This window comes from Oryx dammah, unplaced genomic scaffold (assembly GCF_014754425.2).
Source record: "Oryx dammah isolate SB20612 unplaced genomic scaffold, SCBI_Odam_1.1 HiC_scaffold_4, whole genome shotgun sequence".
Lineage (NCBI taxonomy): Eukaryota > Metazoa > Chordata > Mammalia > Artiodactyla > Bovidae > Oryx > Oryx dammah.
Window position 1 is genome coordinate 27029835 of NW_024070188.1, and position 14596 is coordinate 27044430.

At 38.1% G+C, this 14596-nt stretch overlaps 1 protein-coding gene across 4 annotated transcripts in view; it reads left to right on the top strand.

The window, feature by feature from the left end:
• The window catches only part of CDK19 (cyclin dependent kinase 19), a 171289-nt gene that overhangs the window by 41872 nt on the left and 114821 nt on the right, over nucleotides 1-14596 (top strand). For 2 of the 4 annotated variants that reach the window (XM_040238494.1, XM_040238496.1), the window contains one exon: nucleotides 7423-7510. The exons of the other annotated variants lie outside the window; for them this stretch is intronic. The gene's annotated coding sequence lies outside the window, so the exon portion shown is untranslated. The remainder of the gene's footprint in view (nucleotides 1-7422; nucleotides 7511-14596) is intronic. 4 annotated transcript variants of the gene reach the window in all.

Below are 14596 nucleotides of genomic sequence, written 5' to 3' on the forward strand. Positions count from 1 at the left end.
AATGGTGACCCACTCCAGTAATCTTGCCTGGAAAATCCCATGGACAGAGGAAACTGGCAGGCTACAGTCCATGGAGTCACAGGAATTGGACATGACATAGCAACTGCACCATCACCACCAGTCGTGTTAAGCACCATATAATGTAGACTGTTAATACTGTGGGGTCCTTCTCCTTAAATAATGTTCTTCAGGGTTCTCTTCTCTTTGCTATTCTCATAATTTTAATTTCTATCTATTTTCACACTCTGTCCTAGCCCATGTCTTCCTTCTAAGCAATAGATTTATCCAGATGCCTTTTGGACATCTTCATTTAGACAGAACCACAGTCCTCTCAACTTCAACTTACAAAAGCTTTTGTCTGTTCTTTTTGACTCAGTGTATGGCACCCAGTTGACCAAGTAAAAAACTGACCCTCATTCTTACTCTTACTTCCTCGTTTCTAACCACATGTTCTGTTGATCAATTCAGTTCAATTGCTCAGTCATGTCAGGCCCTTTTGCAACCCCATGTACTGTAGCATACCAGGCCTCTCTGTCCATCACCAATTCCCAGAGCTTGCTCAAACTCATGTTCATCGAGTTGGTGATGCCATCCAACCATCTCTGTCGTTCCCTTCTCCTGCCTTCAGTCTTTCCCAGCATCAAGATCTTTTCAAATGACTCAGTTCTTCACGTCAGGTGGCCAAAAGATTGGAGCTTCGGCTTTAGCATCAGTCCTTCCAATGAAAATTTAGGACTGACTTCCTTTAGGATCGATTGGTTTGATCTCCTTGCAGTCCAAGAGACTCTCAAGAGTCTTCTCCAACACCACAGTTCAAAAACATCAGTTCTTTGGTGCTCAGCTTTCTTTATGGTCCAACTCTCACATTCATATATGACTACTGGAAAAACCATAGCTTTGACTAGACAGAGCTTTGTTGGCAAAGTCATGTTTCTGCTTTTTAATACGCTGTCTAGGTTGGTCATAGCTTTTCTTCCAAGGAGCAAGCGTCTTTTAATTTCATGGCTGCAGTCACCATCAGCGATTTTGGAACCCAAGAAAATAAAGTCTGTCAGTGTTTCCATTATTTCCCCATCTGTTTGCCATGAAGTGATGGGAACAGATGCCATGATCTTCCTTTTTTTGAATGTTGAGTTTTGAGCCAGCTTTTTCACTCTCCTCTTTGACTTTTGTCACGAGGCTCTTAAGTTCCTCTCTGCTTTCTGCCATAACGGTGGTATAATCTGCATATCTGAGATTATTGATATTGCTCCCAGCAATCTTGATTCCAATTTGTGTTTCATCCAGCCCAGCATTTCACATGATGTACTTCGCATATAAGTTAAATAAGCAGGGTGACAATATACAGCCTTGATATACTCCTTTTCATATTTGGAACCAATCTTTTGTTCCATGTTCAGGTCTAACTGTTGCTTCTTGACCTGCATACAGATTTCTCAGGAGGCAGGTCAGGTGGTCTGGTATTCCCATCTCTTTAAGAATTTTTCAGTTTGTTGTGATCCACACAGTCAAAGGCTTTGACATAGTCAATAAAGCAAAAGTAGATGTTTTTCTGGAATTCTCTTGCTTTTTCTGTGATCCAGTGATGTTGGCAATTTGATCTCTGGTTCCTCTGCATGTTGATACTGTTTCCTAATTATCTTTCAGATCCATCTGCTTTTGTTTTTTCTGCCACCATCCTAATTTACACTGTAGTCATCTCTTGAATTACTGCAGAGGTTTTTTGTTTATTTAATTAATTTTTATTGGAGTATAGTTGCTTTGCAGTGTTGTGTTTCTGCTGTGCAGCAAAGTGAATCAGCTATACATACACATCTCTCTCCCATTTTTGGATTTCCTACCCATTTAGGTCACCATAGCAGAGACCTTTTAATGTTATTCTCCCTGTTCTTTCCTCACCTCCTACGTATTCACAAAAGCACAGTTTGCTTAAAATCCTTTTCTTTTTGGGATGCAGTCCAGTTTCCTTAATGTGGCTTACCTGTTCTGTTTGAACTGGCCCTGCCTCATTTTCCTTCAGCTTTATCTTGCTTTCCCCATTCTAACCCAGCTTTACTAAATGCATTGTTCTCTTTTGCCTCTGAGCCTTGACACATTCTGTTCCTTTTCGCCAGTAAGGGAGAGAGAAGAAATGAAGCTGTAGTGACCAGAAGCACTGACTCAGGTGAATCTTGGATCTGCTCCTTAACTAGCTGTGTGTCTAGAATGATCTAACCTCTCTGCTTTCAGTGTCCTCATTTGTAACAATGGAGAGAGTATAGTACTAGCTCCTTAGCTTGTTAATGAGGATTAGAAGAGTTAATGTAGTTGAGAATGATGCTACCTCATACTGAGTACTATAGAAATATAGTTATTTTTTATAATTCTTACTATAAATGTGTTGGGATAGTAGACGGCATAACTTTTTATATTTTAAAGATTTAATGACACAATAAATATGCTTTTTTTCCCCTCATAAATTACAAGTTGATTGGCTCGTTATTATTGTTATTTTTGTTCTTGGCTGGGCAACAGCTTCCTTTTTCTAACCTCTTGTTTTTCAGTTTTTTAGGTTTTCAGTGACTAGAATTTGATCTTAGGTTGACATTCCTGTGAAATGGATCATCTGACATGGATTATTAAGTTTACCTGAGTTTTTATACAAACTAATCCAGGTCAACCTATATGGAAACTAAAAGGAAATTAATTCTTAATAACTAATAGCTGACTTTTTACTTCATGATATATGTCATGTTGATTTAAGTTTCAAGTAAAGTCCTTTAAAGGAATTCACTTTTTCCATATTTCAGAGATTGTAGATTATAATGGTTCAAATGGTTTGAATTCTAGCAAAGATACTATGTTAGGAATAGACTCTCTGAAAGGAAGAACGCTGTTTTTCTCTCTATTCATAATTCTGCTTACACTAAATACTTCCCAGAATACTTCTGACACCAGAGATGTTTAGGTTTTTTTCCCATACTGACCAGTTCTCAGACACCAGCTGGGAATCCTACGGTTTAACTCAGTGTCGACACTAACTGTTCAGTGTTGACACAGACCCCAGATTAAGGGCTTAGTCCCACTAGACTGCCCCTCTTCAGATGCCGGTGGCAACTGATGGGTGCCCAAGTTGCCCTCAGCCTCTCACTCAGCTACCAACTGGAGGTTCCCACGACCCCCTCCTCAGGTTCATTCATGTCCTGGAATGGCTCAGAGAACTCAGGAACACAGTTTACTTACTGGGTTACTTGTTGATTACAAAGGGTATATTAAAGGGTACAAATGAACAGCCAGATGAAGAGTATATAGGGTTAGGTCTATGTCCCAAGCACAGGAGCTTATGTTCCCATGGAATTTTGGGATGTGCCAACCGCCTGCCCCTCCCCAGCAAGTGGATGGGTTCTTATTCACTAACCCAGAAGCTCTCTGAACTCTGTACTTTAGGGGTTTTTATGGAGGCTTCATTATGTAGACATGATAGATGAAATTGCTGACCATTGGTGGATAATTAAAGCCCCAGGTCCCATTTGGGTTGGGGCAGCAGTAGGGGACACTGAAAGTTCTAATCACCTGGTTTGTTCCCCTTGCAGCCGGTCCCCATCCAGGGGCTATCTAGGGACTTTCCAAAAATCACCTTTATAACATAAACTCAGATGTGGTTGAAAGGGGTTTGTTATGAATAACTGAAGAGCTTCTTTTATTTTTATCCTTCTGGAGATATTCCATGAGTAAAAAAAAAATAATAAAAGATGCTTCTATACTCTAATTGCTTAGGAAAATACAAGTATTTTAGGAGCTGTGATCCAGGAGCCCTGGAGGAAGACCCCACAGTATATGTTTCTTACTCTATTACAATATCACATTCTCTACTATCATGGTACTTAAGATCAGCCAGGAGAAACATGCAAAAACTTAAATCTTATCAAAAGAGGATTCCTCAGTGGTCTAGATTTGGCTGAACTTGCAGTAATATGGTGAAAAACGTGTATGTATTTAAATTTTAAATGTTGATTTTGATATCTTGCTAGTTTCTCTTTTGAATATTTTTCATTGATACTTATAATTTGATATAACTTCGTGAAGACTGACATCTAAAAGTGTAACTAAAGAAGCTGGCTGATGATCTAGTTCTATCTGTTCTGATGGTGCTAGACTAGAGAATGACAAAATATTGATATTTTTCTTCTTCTCTCCTAGGAGATTGTTGCTTTCTGGTGAAATTTTAAATATGCATACATTTCCAATAAATATCAGTGTTTGATTCTTACTGTCATTTGAATTTTATTCCCCGGAAAATATTTTCTTTTTATCTTTAGGATATACAGGGTTTTTTTTTTTTTACTTTTGGCAATATTTTATTATGAAAAATTTCAAACATAAAGTGAGATTTCAAGAATTTTATAGTGACCATTTTAAAAGAAGATTTTCCAGATTTTCTGTTATGCTGAAAATATTTTTTAAGTTGATCAAGGCTAATAAACAAGTTTATTTCAATGCAACAAATGTTTAATTTCTGCTATTTGTGAAGTACTTTGTTAGCTCCTAAAAAATATACAAAAATGAGTAAGATATTTTTCCTCCATCTCCAAAAGAGGGGGGAGACTATGAGTCAATTTTAAGTAAGTCTAATAACAAAATAGAGTTTGTACAGTTTTTTTGTTTTCCTTTGAGAGAAGTTTGAGCAAAATCTTTGCTCTACTAATCACGCTCTTTCGAAACATCAACAACTGTTGGTATGACCACCTCCTTTCCATTCTTTCCAGTTTGCCTTCCCTTCTGCATCTAATGCTTTTGCCATTTACTTTTTGATACTGTTCTTTGGCTTCTATATACAACTTACTATTTTTCTTTTACTTCTCGAACTACTGTTTATTAGTTGCTTCCCTCCTTTTTTTTTTTTAATTAAAAGTTTTGTACATAAATAAATAAGGGAATAATTATATTATTTGAAAATTCTTTAGGTTTAGTCAGAATTTGCAGTAACCCCATGAGTGCAGTGAGTCCGGTTTAATTAGGCCACAGAGCAGTCTGTGCCTGGTTTCTTCGGTTTTACCATTTATGGTTTTATAAAAGCTATCCATATGGGTCCACTTGGTTTGGACTCATAGACAAATTGGTCTCTAGCCAGATACTCCATCTTGTTATGTATCACACCTCTCCATAGAGCTGAAATGCTCCCTTAAAGAGAAACTTTAAAAAACCCTACAAACTCCAGTTTAGATTTGACAGTCACTGTACTGTGGTGTTTGAGTATTTTAGACTTAGCAATAAATAGTGTTTAAAAAAAAAAAAGGTTTCATAAAATCAGAGACGTTCAAAGTTCAAACTCTAGAACAATTAATACCCATATAAGCTCCATCTAGGTTTAGCTGTTGTTATCATTTTTATATGTTTTTTCTCTCTTACTCTTTTTATATATGTAAATTATTTTTTGTTGTCACAGAACTATTTGAAATTAAGTTGCCACTGTCATGATATGCTGCCCCAAAATACTTGTGTATCTCCTAAGAATAAAGATATTCTCCTGCATAACCATGATGCCATTGTCCTGTATTTAAAACAAGTAATTAAAAAAGAAAATTTACCACAGTAAAATAATACAAAATATCTAGTCTATGTTTAAAATTTCCCAGGCGTCCTGAAAATACATGCTTGTAGCGGTTTTTAGTGTGAACCACAATCTAGCTAAGGCTTTCATGCGTAATTTGTTGTTACATGTCTTGAGTAGACTGATTCTCCAACCTTTTTTATGAGTCCTTTTTGGTTTGTTTTTATTTTTTAGAAGGCAGACCAATTTTCTGGTAGTGTCTCACATCTAGATTTGCCTGTTATCAAGGACCTTGATGTTTCCTACAACCTGTTGAAGGGTGGCATTCAGTAGAGAAGGGCCTTCCAACCCCTGTGGCTTTACTACTGTGAATAGGTTATGAGTCCCATTATTAATCATCTAAGTTCTTTGGCCACTGGTGAAATTTGGGTCAGTGAAAGCCCATGAGTCCTTTCGCCTCCACCCATGAGCATTGTCAGTTTACTCTGGTAAACAATATGCATGTTAACATTAGGTAGGTGCCGGGCTGAATTGAAGTTGAAGTTCCAGTACTTTGGCCACCTGATGTGAGGAGCCAACTAATTGGAAAAGACCTTGATGCTGGGAGAGATTGAAGGCAAAAGGAGGATGAGATGGTTGGATGGCATCACCAACTCAATGGCCGTGAGTTTGAGCAGTCTCCGGGAGATGGTAAAGGACAGGGAAGCCTGGTGTGCTGCAGTCCATGGGGAGGCAAAGAGCTGGACATGACTGAGTGACTGAACAACACCACCAGGATGTGAAAGATCCCAAGCCACCACCTTTCAGCTCTCTTCTGTATTCTTTCTCTTTGTGATCACGTTTACTCCTCTGATTTTAAGAGTTGCCTGTGAAATGAAGTTTTCTAAATTGCCCTTTATTTCCTTTTGTTCATCTTCTCCTGGCTATCCAGTAGTCACCCTAAAATCTACACTCCAAAATGAATTTATTCTTTACTTGCTCACTGGCTCATTGTCAGTACTGTTCTTTGTGTGAGTCAGTGGGAGTAGAAGGTATGGTGTAACTAGCCTTGCTTTCACTGAGCCAACACACTGACCAGAAACCTCAGTCTTCAGCTGTCTCTCTGCCTTGCAGTCTCTTGTTTACATGTACACATATGTGCATATGTATTTATTCACCAAATACTTCTTTAAGTACAATGTTTCTATATATATTTGGCCACAGTAGATAAGACTATATCTGGATGGCCTCTTGAATGGATTCCTTTCATTCTTACCATATTTATTCTAATTTTGATCTTCATCAATCCTTCCTAGAACTTTTACAATGTTCTCTCTACCTCTGGCTTAAATCCTGTGATTCATTTTACATTCTGTCTTGTTGAGAATACTTGCTTGATCATGTTTCTTTTTTTTTTTTTTGATCATATGTTTCTCTTGCTTGAAAACCTCTGATGGCTTCCCATATTATACAGGAAAAATGCTATCTTTTTAGTATATCATACAAGACTATGCTAATTGCATCTTCTTTGCTCTTTTTATGTATTACTTCATCTTTTGGGTTCTAGCTATACCTGTCTTCTGCTGATTTCTTGAGTATAATGTGGATTTTACTCTTCAAACTTTGTTCATACATTTCTGGTGTCCATAAGGCTCTGAGCCCTCTTCTTTTGTTTAATGAAATCCTGCTTATGTTTCAAGGTCAGCTTGGAATGTTCCCTTTGAAAATTATTTACCTAATATCCCTCTTTATCTACTCCCTGCACCAGAATCAAACGCTTAACATTCTTTATCTGATGTACTTTGCACATTCGTCTGTTATAGTGCTTATCAGATTGTATGCCTTGCTTTTGTGTTTCTCAGTGTAAAGGCTCACCAGGGAAAGAATCATCTTGTTTTTTCTTCTGTTCTTAGAGCACAAAGCCTGGCACATAGCACATGCTTGGTAAAGCATTTCTGAAGGAAAGTCTGACATTCCATGTTACTTTACCTTCTGTAGCAGGTAAGTCTAACTTGAGATCATGAGTTCTCAAAGGAAGATGATAGTTTATATAAGGTAATTGGTTTACCCTAAATATCTGCTAATGATTTAGTTCAGTCGCTCAGTCGTGTCGACTTTTTGTGACCCCATGAACCACAGCACTCCAGGCCTTCCCATCCATCACCAGCTCTAGGAGTTTACCTGAACTCATGTCCATTGAGTCGGTGATGTCATCCAGCCATCTCATCCTCTGTCGTCCCCTTCTCCTCCTGCCCTCAATCTCTCCCAGCATCAAGGTCTTTTCAAATGAGCCAGCTCTTTGCATCAGGTGGCCAAAGTATTGCAGTTTCAGCTTCAACATCAGTCCTTCCAATGAACACCCAGAACTGATCTCCTTTAGAATGGACTGGTTGGATCTCCTTGCAGTCCAGGGACTCTTGAGTCTTCTCCAACACCACAGTTCAAAAGCATCAATTCTTTGGTGCTCAGCTTTCTTAATAGTCCAACTCTCACATCCATACCTGACTACTGGAAAAATCATAGCCTTGACTAGATGGACCTTTGTTGGCAAAGTAATGTCTCTGCTTTTTAATATGCTATCTAGGTTGGTCATAACTTTCCTTCCAAGGAGCAAGCGTCTTTTAATTTCATGGCTGCAGTCACCATCTGCAGTGATTTCGGAGCCCCCAAAAATGAAGTCAGCCACTGTTTCCACTGTTTCCCCATCTATTTCCCATGAAGTGATGGGACCAGATGCCATGATCTTAGTTTTCTGAATGTTGAGCTTCAAGCCAACTTTTTTCACTCTCCTCTTTCACTTTCATCAAGAGGCTCTTTAGTTCTTCTTCACTTTCTGCCATAAGGGTGGTATCATCTGCATATCTAAGGTTATTGATATTTTTCCCAGCAATGTTGATTCCAGCTTGTGCTTTGTCCAGCCCAGTGTTTCTCATGATGTACTCCGTATATAAGTTAAATAAGCAGGGTGACAATATACAGCCTTGATGTACTCCTTTCCCAATTTGGAACCAGTCTGTTGTTCCATGTCCAGTTCTAACTGTTGCTTCCTGACCTGCATACAGGTTTCTCAAGAGGCAGGTCAGGTGGTCTGGTATTCCCATCTCTTTAAGAATTTTCCACTGTTTGTCATGATCCACACAGTCAAAGGCTTTAGCCTAGTCAATAGAGCAGAAGTAGATGTTTTTCTGGAACTCTTGCTTTTTCGATGATCCAGTGGATGTTGGAAATTTGATCTCTGGTTCCTCTACCCTTTCTAAATCCAGCTTGAACATCTGGAAGTTCACGGTTCACGTACTGTTGAAGCCTGGCTTGGAGAACTTTGAGCGTTACTTTGCTGGCATGTAAGATGAGTGCAATTGTGCAATAGTTTGAGCATTCTTTGGCATTGCCTTTCTTTGGGATTGGAATGAAAACTTACCTTTTCCAGTCCTATGGCCACTGCTGAGTTTTCCAAATTTGCTGGCATATTGAGTGCAGCACTTTCACAGCATCATCTTTTAAACTTAACACTTTAAAAAGATATTTGTTTATTTTTGTCTGCACTGGGCCTTCATTGCTGGGTGCGGGCTTTTTCTAGTTGCGGTGAGTGGGCGCTACTCTCTAGTTGTGGTGCATTGGCTTCTCATTGTGGTGGTTTCTCTTGTTGCAGAGCGTGGACTCTGGGGCATTCGGGCTAAATAGTTGTGGTGCATGGGCTTAGTCAGCCTCATAATGTGTGGAATCTCCCTGGACCAGGAATTGAACCCGTGTCCCCTGCATTGGCAGGTGGATTCTTAACCACCGGACCACCAAAGAAGCCCCTATTTTTGATACCTGAATCATAAAGCGTTACTGCAGATATGTTTGTTTTAATTAAAGTCACTTCTGAGCAGTAAGAATTTGCATTAAATAAGAGTTTCTGAAATTTTATTATTGTAGAGCTTTTAAAATAGTAAATGTTTATCTGAATTAGAATTCTGAATGAAACAAATAGTATAAAATGAACATTGTTTAGAGAAAGAGAAGTATATTAATTAATAAATCAGTTTTAAGAAAGATTAAATAAAAGTAGTCTTTCTAAAGAATGGAGGTTAAAAAATAGTCAGATTTCCATGTTGCAAGGGAATACTTGACTTGAATAAGATAGACTTTTACTGTACTTTGGTGATGTTTAGAGAATGAGTAGATGAAATATATGACAGATGAAACATAAAGAAGGTGCTGGTATTATTTGACATTATTTGTTAATAAGAGGAATACAAAATAATAACAATACCCTGTGGTGGTGGTTGTTCATTCCTAAGTCTGGTCCAATTCTTTGCAACCCCATGGACTGTAGCACTCCAGGCTCCTCTGCCCTCCACTATCTCCTGGAGTTCACTCAAATTCATGTCAATTGAGTCGGTTAACCCTGAGGTACAAGACTTTTAATATTTTAGAATTATTTTTTAAGGAATATTGTAATTTAAAAATCCTGATAATTAAAAATGCTATCGTGTTGAATTGTTATGGCAAGTCAAATGATATGATGTCTGGGTTTTGTTTCAAAATAATCAAGAAATGTGGAGGTAGTAGGAATAAGACTGGCCATGTGTTGATAATTGTTGTAGCTATATGATAGAGTATCACTATCATTTATTTTGTAAAGAGTTTCTAAATAAGGACTCAGTACTGCTAGGCTGAGTGAATATAGAGTGATATTGAGTAATTCAGAGTTACCAGTGTAAAACTATAGATACTTCTTTAGTTTTGTTTTCCAAGTTTTTATTCCATATTGTTTTATTTTTCTTTTTCTGTGAGATATGGAAGCCTCTTAAATTGCTAAGCCAAATCATCACATATTGAGGGAAAGAGATATAACGTTGATTTATGGCAGCATTCTTCTCGAAGAAAACAATTATTGACAAGCCCACAGCTAACATCACACTCAGTGGTGAAAAGCTGAAAGCACTCTCTCTAAGATCAGGAATAAGATGAGAATGCCCACTCTCACCATGTTTATTCAGCATAGTTTTGAAAGTCCTAGCCATAGCAATCAGAGAAGAAAAAGAAATAAAAGGAATCCAAATTGGAAAGGAAGAAGTAAAACTGACTGTTTGCAGATGACATGATAGTATACACAGGAAGTCCTAAAGATGCCTCTAGAAAACTGCTAGAGCTTATCGATGAGTTCAGTAAAGTTGCTAGATTCAAATAAGTACACAGAAATCTTTTGCATTTCTATACACTATCATCAAAATACCAGAAAGATAACTTAAGGAAACAATTCCATTTACCATCGCAACAAAAAGAATAAATACCTAGGAATAAACCTACCTAAGGGGACAAAAAGATCTGTTCTTCAAAATCTGTCAGATACACAAAAAGATGATGCATGTGGAAAGGTAAACCATGTTCTTGGATGGGAAGAATCAACATTGTTAAAATCACCACACTGCCCAAGGCAGTCTACTGTTTGTATGCCATCCCTATCAAATGACCAATTACATTTTTCACAGAACTGGAACAAAAAATTGAAAAGTTTGTGTAGAAACAAAAGACCTTGAATAACCAAAACAGTTTTGAGAAAGAGTACTATATTTCTGGTGATTTCATTAATTTGAATTATGTTCTTTAAGGGATGTGAGACAGAAGTTCAGAAATTGTTCTTTCTTCTTCCTGCTCTCTTTTTCTCCTTTCCTTATTCCCATGTTGCCTCAGTTTGTTTTTGAGGTGCCAAAAAAATGATCTATGTGCTACTTCCTCCAATCCAGTATCACATCTGTGGGCTCAAGTCCTTTAAATCTGAAACTCCCTCAGTAAAATTTTTTTTTTTTTTAAACTGAGGTATATTGACAAGCAGTATTAGTTCCAGGTGTAAAACACTGTAATGATTCAATATTTGTATATATTGTGAAATGATCACCACAATAAGCCTGTAAACATCTTTAGGGCATCTCCCTTTTGGACTTCTCAGATATTTTATTTTTGATTAGAGTTTTTCTTTCTAGCTAAAAGATTTACAAGCTGAAGAATCTTCAGAGATGTGACCCGAGTCTCCTTCTTAATGGTATCATCCTCTGCATATACCAAACTCAGAAACCCAGACTTATTCTGGATTCAGACTTCTTAATTTTCATTATTTGTTCATTTGGTCCTGCCAATTCCTCTTCTAAAACGACTATCACAAGTATTCTTTCTTTTTGCCAGTCTTACTATTGCCATTCTGTTTTGGAGAATGTTGTGCTTGGAAGGTTTCATCTGAGATCTGCTTCTGGCTGCTAGCCTAGCTTCTTCATTTTCATGAGGAGGTTTTAACAGGATTGTCGTAAGCCCCTTTTGGAAGCTAACATTCTGTTATGCTAATCTAGGGTCTTTCCTTGTCACACTTTCATTGCAGTAATCTCCTAATTGTTTTCCATACCTCTAATCTCAGTCCTTTCTAATAAGATTAATCTTTGTACATAACTTTCCTTGCCATTAGGATAAAATCTTGTATTTACTGGTCTCTATTCATGTTATCATTTTTCTGCTTAGTTGTTATTGGCACAATTAGACAAATGGAAGTTTCACCCATCGTCACAGTCTTTCTCTCCTTCACCTACATAATCAAATTAGTTACTAAATTCTGTCACCCCTAATGTTATTCAGTCGCCAAGTCATGTCTGACTTCTTGTGACCCCATGAACTACATCATGCCAAGCTTTTCTGTCCTTCACTGTCTCCAGAATTTGTTGAAGTTCATGTCCATTGAGTTGGTGATTCTGTCTAACTATCTCATCCTCTGCCACCCCCTTCTCCTTTTGCCTTCAGTTTTTCCCAGCATTAGGGTCTTTTTCAGTGAGTTGGCTCTTCACATCAGGTGGTCAAAGTATTGAAGCTTTAGCTTCAGCAGCAGTGTTTCCAATTCATATTAAGAGTTGATTTCCTTTAGGATTGATTGGTTTGATCTTGCTGTCCAGGGGACTACTCTCAAGAGTCTTCCTCAGCACCACAGTTGGAAAGCATCAATTCTTTGATGCTCAGCCTTCTTTATGGTCCAATTCTTACATCCATACATGACTACTGGAAAAACCACAGCCTTGACAACATGTACCTTTTGTTGGCAAAGTGATGTCTCTGCTATTTAATATGCTGTCTAGGTTTGTCATAGCTTTTCTTCCAAGGAGCAAGTGTCTTTTAATTTCATGGTTACAGTCAGTCCATAGTGATTTTGGAGCCTAAGAAAATAAAATGTGTCACTGTTTCCACTTTCCCCCCTTCTATTTGCCATGAAGTGATAGGACTGGATGCCATGATCTTAGTTTTTTGAATGTTGAGTTTTATGCCAGCTTTTTTACTCTCTTCTTTCACCTTCATCAAGAAGTTCTTCAGTTCCTTTTCACTTTCTGCCATTGGAGTGGTATCATCTGCATCTGAGGTTGTTGATATTTCTCCTGGCAATCTTGATTGTGATTTATCCAACCCAGCATTTCACAAGATGTACTCTGCATATAAGTTAAATAAGCAAGGTGGCCCTATACACCCTTGACATACTCCTTTCCCAATTTGGAACCAGTCTGTTGTTCCATGTCTGGTTCTAACTGTTGCTTCTTCGCCTGTGTACAGATTTCTCAGGAGGCAGGTAAGGCTGTCTGGTATTCCCATCTCTTTAAGAATTTTCCACATTTTCTCGTGATCCATACAATCAAAGGCTTTAGCATAGTCAATAAAGCAGAAGTAGATGTTTTTCTGGAATTTCCTTGCATAGTCAATAAAGCAGAAATAGATGTTTTTCTGGAATTTCCTTGCTTTCTCTGTGACCCAGCAAGTATTGGCAGTTTGATCTGGTTCCTCTGCTTTTTCTAAACCCAGCTTGTACATCTGGAAGTTCTCGGTTCATGTACTGCTGAAGCCTATCTTGAAAGATTTTGAGAATAACTTTGTTAGCATGTGAAATGAGTGCAGTTGTGCAGTAGTTTGAGCATTCTTTGGCATTGCCTTTCTTTGGGATTGAAATGAAAACTGACCTTTTCCTGTCCTGTGGCCACTGCTGAGTTTTCCAAATTTGCTGACATATTGAGTGCAGCACTTTAAAAGCATCATCTTTTAGGATTTGAAATAGCTCAGCTGAAATTCCAGTACATCCACTAGCTTTGTTTATCTTAATGCTTCCTAAAGCCCACTTGACTTCACACTCCAGAATGTCTGGTTCTAGATGAGTGGCCATACTATCGTGATTAACTGGTTCATTAAGACTTTTTTGGTATAGTTCTGTGTATTCTTGCCACCTCTTCTTAATCTCTTCTGCTTCTGTTAGATCCTTGTCGTTTCTGTCTTTTATTGTGCCAATCCTTGCATGAAATGTCCCCTTGATAATCTCCAGTTTTCTTGAAGAGATTTCTGGTCTTTATTATATTGTTTTCCTCTATGTCTTTGTCTGTGTTCATTTAAGAAGGCTATTCGTGATATTCTGTGTAACTCTGCATTCAGTTGGGTATGCATGCACGCATGCTAAGTAGCTTCAGTAGTGTCCAGCTCTGTGCGACTCTGTGGACTGTAACCTGCAAGGCTCCTCTGTCCATAGGATTCTCCAGGCAAAAATACTGGAATGGATTGTCATGCCTTCCTCCAGGGGATCTTCTTGACCCAGGGATCAAACATGCATCTCTTAAGTCTCCTGCATTGACAGGTGGGTTCTTTACCACTAGCGCCACCTGGGAAGCCCTTAGTTGGGTGTATCTTTCCCTTTTCCCCCTTGCCTTTTGCTTCTTTTCTATCCTCAACTATTTGTTAAGTCTTGTCAGAGAACTACTTTGCCTTCTTGCATTTCTTTTGCTTTGAGATGGTTTTGGTCCCCACTTCCTGAACAGTGTAATGAATCTCTGTCCATAGTTCTTCAGTCACTCTGTCTACTAGATCTAATTCCTCAAATCAAATCCTCACTTCCACTGTATAATCATAAAAGATTTTATTTAGGTCATACCTGAATGGCCTAGTGGTTTTCCCTACTTTCTTCAATTTAAGTCTGAATTTTGCAATAAGGAACTGATGGTATGAGCCACAGTCAGCTCCAGGTCTTGTTTTTGCTGACTGTATAGAGCTTCTCCATGTTTGGCTGCAAATAATGTAATTAATCCATTTTCATAT